Raw genomic sequence first — 7631 nt, forward strand, 5'->3', positions numbered from 1 at the left:
AATAAAATAAAACAGAGAGAGAGGTAGAGTGTACTCCCCGGGTGAACTTATGAGTAGAGCTATGCCTCCCCGACAACGGCGCCGAGAAAATAGTCTTGATGACCCACAAGTATAGGGGATCGCAACAGTCTTCGAGGGAAGTAAAACCCAAATTTATTGATTCGACACAAGGGGAGGTAAAGAATACTTATAAGCCTTAACAAGCTGAGTTGTCAATTCAGCTGCACCTGGAAAAGCACTAGTAACAGGGGTGATGTGAAAGCAGCAGTAATATGAGAGCAGTAGTAACAGTAACATAGCAGCAATAATAGTAACACAGAGGCAATGGCACCATAAAATAGTTGATACTACTTCCAATGACATGTAGAACGAGTATATGATGATGAAAGATGGACCGGGGTTCCCAGCTATCTACACTAGTGGTAACTCTCCAATAACAAGTGTTGGGTGAACAAATTACAGCTTGGGCAATTGATAGGATTGAAATAGCATTAAGACAGAACATCAAGATTATTAATCATGTAGGCATGTTTTCCATATATAGTCATACGTGCTCGCAATGAGAAACTTGTACAACATCTTTTGTCCAACCAGCCGGTGGCAGCCGGGCCTCAAGGGAATCTACTGGCAATTATGGTACTCCTTTTAATAGAGCACCGGAGCAAAGCATTATCACTTGGTGAAAACATGTGATCCTCATACCTAAGCCTTCCCCTCAAGTTATCCTAGTTGTTGTCACTCTGGGGCCTCGGGTTCCGGACATAGACATGTGCAAACAACTTGTAGATACAATCTAAGAAATAAGTATAGAGCTTAAATCTAAGATCATGCCACTCGGGCCCTAGTGACAAGCATTAAACACAACAAGATTGCAGCAACAATAACTTCATAAACTTTATAGATAGACTAATCATAATGTAACAATCCATCGGATCCCAACAAACACAACACCGATTACATCAGATGAATCTCAATCATGTAAGGCAGCTCATGAGATCATTGTATTGAAGTAAATGGGGGAGAGAATACCAACTAGCTACAGCTAGAACCCGTAGTCCATGGGGCAACTACTCACGGAGCATGATGGAGGCAGTGGCGTTGATGGAGATGGCTTCCGGGGGCACTTCCCCGTCCCGGCAGGGTGACGGAACAGAGACTTATGTCCCCCGAAACGGAGTTTCGCGATGGTGGCGGCGCCCCTGGAGTCTTTCTGGAGTTTCGTCAATTGTATCGAAGTTTTAGGTCAGGACAGCTTAAATAGGCGAAGAGTCGGAGCCGGAAGGGCCACGGGGCCTCCTCACACTAGGGGGGCGCGCCCCCCCTTGGGCCGCGCCGCCACCATGTGTGGGCCCCCCAGGGCTCCCCTCTGGTCCCACTCTGGCTTTCTGGAAGCTTCCGGGAAAAATAAGGTTCTGGGCGTTGATTTCGTCCGATTCCAAGAATATTGCCCGAACAGCCTTTCTGGAACCAAAAACAGCAAAAAACAGGAACTGGCACTTCGGCATCTTGTTAATAGGTTAGTTCCGGAAAATGCATTAAAAACATTATAAAGTGCGAGCAAAACATTTAAGTATTGTCATAAAACAAGCATGGAACATCAGAAATTATAGGTACGTTGGAGACGTATCAGCTGCCGAAGGTCATCTCCATGTTTCCTTGTAGATCAGAAAAGGTCGAGCGAGACGAGTCGCTGCGCGGGGTGAATTCGTAGGAGCCGAATCGAATCGGGCTTCCCAGAATTGGCGATGATGGTGTCGATGAAGCTGCCGATGACATGACTGGATCTGCCGATGACCGATCTTGTGCCAACAGGTTTCCCGCAGACGGCGCCAATTGTCGAGGGTACTCCTCGGCAATGCCCTCCGATTGGGGCTTAGGGTTGATGGAATCCTGCAAGCTGACACGAGACATCGGTTCGCAGACAAGCGGGGAGAGCGATTTACCCAGGTTCGGGGCCCTCGATGAGGTAAATCCCTTACGTCCTGCCTGTCTGATCTTGATTATGAAGATATTGGGTTACAATGGGGTGTCGAATAGTTCGGCTGAGATCTCGTCGAGAGGCTAAGTGCTATGGTGACCTAGCTCTAGACTTTTGGTGGCTAAGATTGCTAAGATTGATTGGTTGTGTCCCTCGGCAGCCCCTCTCATGGCCTTTATATAAGGGGCCAGGTCTCAAGAGGTCTAACTGAATACGACTAGGTTTACAGTAGCTTTAAATCTAATCTTTCCTTGTTCGGTTGCTTCCTTGTCTTGCCCGCCAAGGAATCTTCTGGTGTGCCATCCAGATGGCCCGTCTTGCCTCCAAGTGCCTTCATGGGCCTCCAACTAGTTAATACAGGATAAGGCAATGTCGGTTACCCGAATGGGAATGCCCACGTCAGCTGCCGATATTCTTGTTGGTTCCAAGGGCAAGCTCTCAGATAATTCTTCTGTCGATGCTCTATCTTTGGCAATCGAGTCTGGCGACCTCATCCGCGCTCTTCTCCAGAAGAACAAGGGAGTTATGTCGAGGCTCCATGCCATGATTTTTCCGAAGGCCAACCAAGAGAAGTCGCTGGAGCAGTTGACAGATACTTTCGTCGTTGATACCGAAGGCACCATCGAGGTATTCAAACGTACCTCTCGTACCCACGGCGCTCTCCTTGCTTTCCAGCTTATGATGGGGCACGGTTTTAAATCCGATATGGAGCTGATGATGAAAGAGCTGTCGAAGGGTCAAGATGGGCAAGCTATCAACCTCAGCCTTTCAAAGTATTAGCGCACAAATGCGCACTGCAGCTTCTTGAATTGGTATCAGCTAACAAATCAACAGCTTGAAAAGCTGGCCCAAGTTTATCAACCTAGACCCAAGCTCCCTGATTTTCCTTTTGTCAATGTGTAATCTTCATCGTTTGATTTAAACAATGCCTTTTCAAAGGCCTTTTGATTGTAATGAATTCCATGCTGGCAGCGTTGCCAGTATTTCCCTGTTTCAATTGTGATGTTCCTGGCTTTTGAATGCATGCTCCCGGTGGGAGCGAAATCAATTGATATTATATATATTCCTTGACATACTTGATGATGCATTTTGCAGGTGGCTCATGTACCTTCCTTTGTCGAAGGTCCTTCGGCTAATGATTCTAAAAATGATCGGCTTCAATGCATGAAGGCCCGCATTCTCCAAATGGAAAAAGATATGCGTGGTAGCCATGCCATGGCTGCTATTATAAATAAGAAGGGCGAGCTAGCTACTGATGCAGAACGATATGCACTGAGTGAATTGCAAAAGGCAACAAAGAGCTTATACTGTAAGTGCTTGTCTCTTCCTTGGTTTCTTTGATGCCGTCAATAACGTCTTTCTGATTTCACCTTCTTCATTGCTTTGGACAGTCATAGCTCTGAATTTATTGGAAGAGAACAAGCGAGTGCACGAACGTGTAGATGCCTTAACCAATCTGGCGCAATTTGATGAAGTCTTCTGGAAAAATCAGTCAAAGGCTGCTACTGTCGCAAAGTGTCAAGATCGGGTGCAACAAGTGCACTGATTCTTTGACAAGTGTTGTATTGGCTTGAAGATGATATGGAAGACAATGTTTCCGCTGAATGAAGTTCCTCCAACATTGTTAACTTTGATGTCTAAGTTCAGTAATGCCAAGAAGGTTTGTAAGTTAGTTCGCTGCCAACTTCTCACGGGAGCCCAATCTGCTTTTGCCTTCGTGTTGTCGAAACATCCTTCCTTGGACTTGATGCCAATTGCAAATGCTGACGGCGATGTAAGCCGATTTTACCCTGTTGTGAAGGTCCCTGTTTTTATTGTAACTGACAAGCTGGAAGATAGCTCGAAAGTAGATGTCCCAGCAAAAATTCCGTAAGAATAACTTTGATGATGTTTGTACTTCTATTGTAATGATAACTTTATGCATTAGGTATAAGTTTATTCATGTGTATGATGTAACTTTACTCAATCTTAAATATGTTGGAAACATCATATTTGCCACTTTTGGCAAAATATTACTTCCTCATAATTTATCTTCAGGTGCCGGTGGCAAATATTTGTTGACTAAGAAGTAAATCTTGATGCTCTTAGCCTTTTTTACGCATCGGTATTGTGATGCTTTTGTACGAAAGTTATCGGTGGAAAATTCTTTGAGTGATCAGCTCATGTTGCCGGTTCGATGAACCCGTAGTAATCGCAACTTTGCTTCAACCGATGATGTATGTTTTGGCGACAACCCCCGAGCAAATCGAGGGAACTATGCCTACCGTCAACTCCGTCGCTCTTAGTACCTCCTTGTTCGATGTACCGGCATGGGCCTGTCATAAGTAGTTTTATCCTTGACATCAGCAGCACTCGCATGTTCCTTGAGGCTTTAGCAAAGGATAATTGTATATTGTTGTAAGTCCCGTCGATTTCCATCCATTGGAGCGCTCGTATTTTTCCCGAGGCTTTAGATGATAATTTCGGGTATAATCAATACAAGCGACCCTCGATCTTTTCTTATCGAGTCCACTTGTTGAAGCCAAACTTCGTGGTATTATGCGAAATAATCTTGAGAAAATTGTTTGGGTGTCTCGAATCAATTCAATACTCGAGTAAACAAAAATTGGGTCTTTATTAACAAGTCTATGACGATAATATAAGCTAATACTGCTATGGCTAGGAAAGCCATATTGGAAGTAAATTTCTATGGAAAAAATAAATATGCATGTCACCACTCGTCTCCTTTATGTAAGATGAGGGTCCTTCTTGTCTTGATCCGTGCCTAGGGAGCCGGTAGCTCTAGAGGTGCCGATAATTTCTGGAGCGGTACTGATGGTTTCCTTAGGAGTGCTTGCAATAATCGCCAGAGTGTTAGCACCTTCGGCTGAGGTCTTATCATCAACTGCCGAAGGTGCAATAGCTGGAACTGCCATTGCAGAGTCATCTGGTTTCTTCTTCGACTTCTTAACGCTGTCATCCTCCTGGAGCTTGAAATATTTGTCACGAGAGGCTAATTGGTTAGAGGGAAAATTGATAGTTTCCTGTTTTACTCCAAATTTTGCAGCAATCTTCTAAAACTCGCGGTCGCAATTATCCGAGCGAGAGAAACTTCCGTGGACTATGATATTGGTCCCATTGTTGCCTGGCATTTTGAGCTTTAGATATGCATAGTGTGGCAGAGCCATGAATTTGGCATAAGCTGGTCTCCCGAGTATAGCGTGGTACTGTGATTCCCAATTCACTACCTCCGGATCGATCCTTTCTTTCCTGAAATTGTCGAGTTTCCTGAAGACGACATTCAAGGAAATCTTGCCAAGAGGATATGCTGGCAAAGTAGGGACAATGCCATGGAAACATGTATCAGACTCCTCTAGCATTTTGGTTGCGATGCCCATGGATATGCTGGCAAAGTAGTGACAATGTCAGATTTAATTCGCTTCCACCATCCATGAACACTTTGCTCATACTAAATCCTCCAATTTGTGCTTCGACTACCAGGGTAGCATGACCTGGTGATGGCGCGTGAGACACACGTCCGTTGGGAACCCCAAGAGGAAGGTGTGATGCGTACAGCAGCAAGTTTTCCCTCAGTAAGAAACCAAGGTTATCGAACCAGTAGGAGTCAAGGAACACGTGAAGGTTGTTGGTGACGGAGTGTAGTGCGGCGCAACACCGGGGATTCCGGCGCCAACGTGGAACCTGCACAACACAATCAAAGTACTTTGCCCCAACGTAACAGTGAGGTTGTCAATCTCACCGGCTTGCTGTAAACAAAGGATTAGATGTCTAGTGTGGATGATGATGATTGTTTGCGAAGAACAGTAAAGAACAAGTATTGCAGTAGATTGTATTTCAGATGTAAAGAATGGACCGGGATCCACAGTTCACTAGTGGTGCCTCTCCCATAAGATAAATAGCATGTTGGGTGAACAAATTACAGTTGGGCAATTGACAAATAAAGAAGGCATAACAATGCACATACATATATCATGATGAGTACTATGAGATTTAATCAGGGAATTACGACAAAGTACATAGACCGCTATCTAGCATGCATCTATGCCTAAAAAGTCCACCTTCGAGGTTATCATCCGAACCCCTTCCGAGTATTAAGTTGCAAACAACGAGACAATTGCATTAAGTATGGTGCGTAATGTAATCAACACAAATATCTTTAGACAAAGCATTGATGTTTTATCCCTAGTGGCAACAAGCACATCCACAACCTTAGAACTTTCCGTCACTCGTCCCGCATTCAATGGAGGCATGAACCCACTATCGAGCATAAATACTCCCTCTTGGAGTCACAAGTATCAACTTGGCCGGAGCCTCTACTAGCAACGGAGAGCATGCAAGAACATAAACAACATATATGATAGATTGATAATCAACTTGACATAGTATTCAATATTCATCGGATCCCAACAAACACAACATGTAGCATTACAAATAGATGATCTTGATCATGATAGGCAGCTCAAAAGATCTAACATGATAGCACAATGAGAAGACAACCATCTAGCTATGCTATGGACCCATAGTCCAGGGGTGAACTACTCACACATCGATCCGGAGGCGATCATGGCGATGAAGGGACTTCCATGAGATGATTCCCCTCTCCGGCAGGGTGCCGGAGGCGATCTCCTGAATCCCCCGAGATGGGATTGGCGGCGGCGGCGTCTCTGGAAGGTTTTCCGTATCGTGGCTCTCGGTACTGGGGTTTTCGCGACGAAGGCTTTAAGTAGGCGAAAGGGTAGGTTTAGGGGCGACACGAGGGGCCCACACAATAGGGCGGCGCGGCCCCACCCTTGGCCGCGCGGCCCTGGCGTGGCGTCGCCTCGTCGCCCCACTTCGTAATCCTTTCGGTCTTCTGGAAGCTTCGTCGAAAAATAAGACCCTGGGCGTTGATTTCGTCCAATTCCGAGAATATTTCCTTTGTAGGATTTCTGAAACCAAAAACAGCAGAAAACAGCAACTGGCTCTTCGGCATCTGGTCAATAGGTTAGTGCCGGAAAATGCATAATAATGACATATAATGTGTATAAAACATGTGAGTATCATCATAAAAGTAGCATGGAACATAAGAAATTATAGATACGTTTGAGACGTATCAAGCATCCCCAAGCTTAGTTCCTACTCGCCCTCGAGTAGGTAAACGATAACAAAGATAATTTCTGAAGTGACATGCTATCATAATCTTGATCAATACTATTGTAAAGCATATGAGATGAATGCAGCGATTCGAAGCAATGGTGAAGACAATGAGTAAACAAATGAATCATATAGCAAAGACTTTTCGTGAATAGTACTTTCAAGACAAGCATCAATAAGAATTGCATAAGAGTTACTCATAAAGCAATAAATTCAAAGTAAAGGCATTGAAGCAACACAAAGGAATATATAAGTTTCAGCAGTTGCTTTCAACTTCAACATGTATATCTCATGGATAATTGTCAACACAAAGTAATATAACAAGTGCAATAGGTAAACATGTAAGAATCAATGCACACAGTTCACACAAGTGTTTGCTTCTAAGATAGAAAGAAGTAGGTAATTAAAAGATATGCCCTTCGCAGAGGGAAGCATGGATTACTATATTTGTGCTAGAGCTTTTCATTTTGAAAACATGGAAACAATTTTGTCAACGGTAGTAATAAATGATATGTGTTAT

This window comes from Lolium rigidum, chromosome 5 (genome assembly GCF_022539505.1).
Source record: "Lolium rigidum isolate FL_2022 chromosome 5, APGP_CSIRO_Lrig_0.1, whole genome shotgun sequence".
In the NCBI taxonomy this organism is placed as follows: domain Eukaryota; kingdom Viridiplantae; phylum Streptophyta; class Magnoliopsida; order Poales; family Poaceae; genus Lolium; species Lolium rigidum.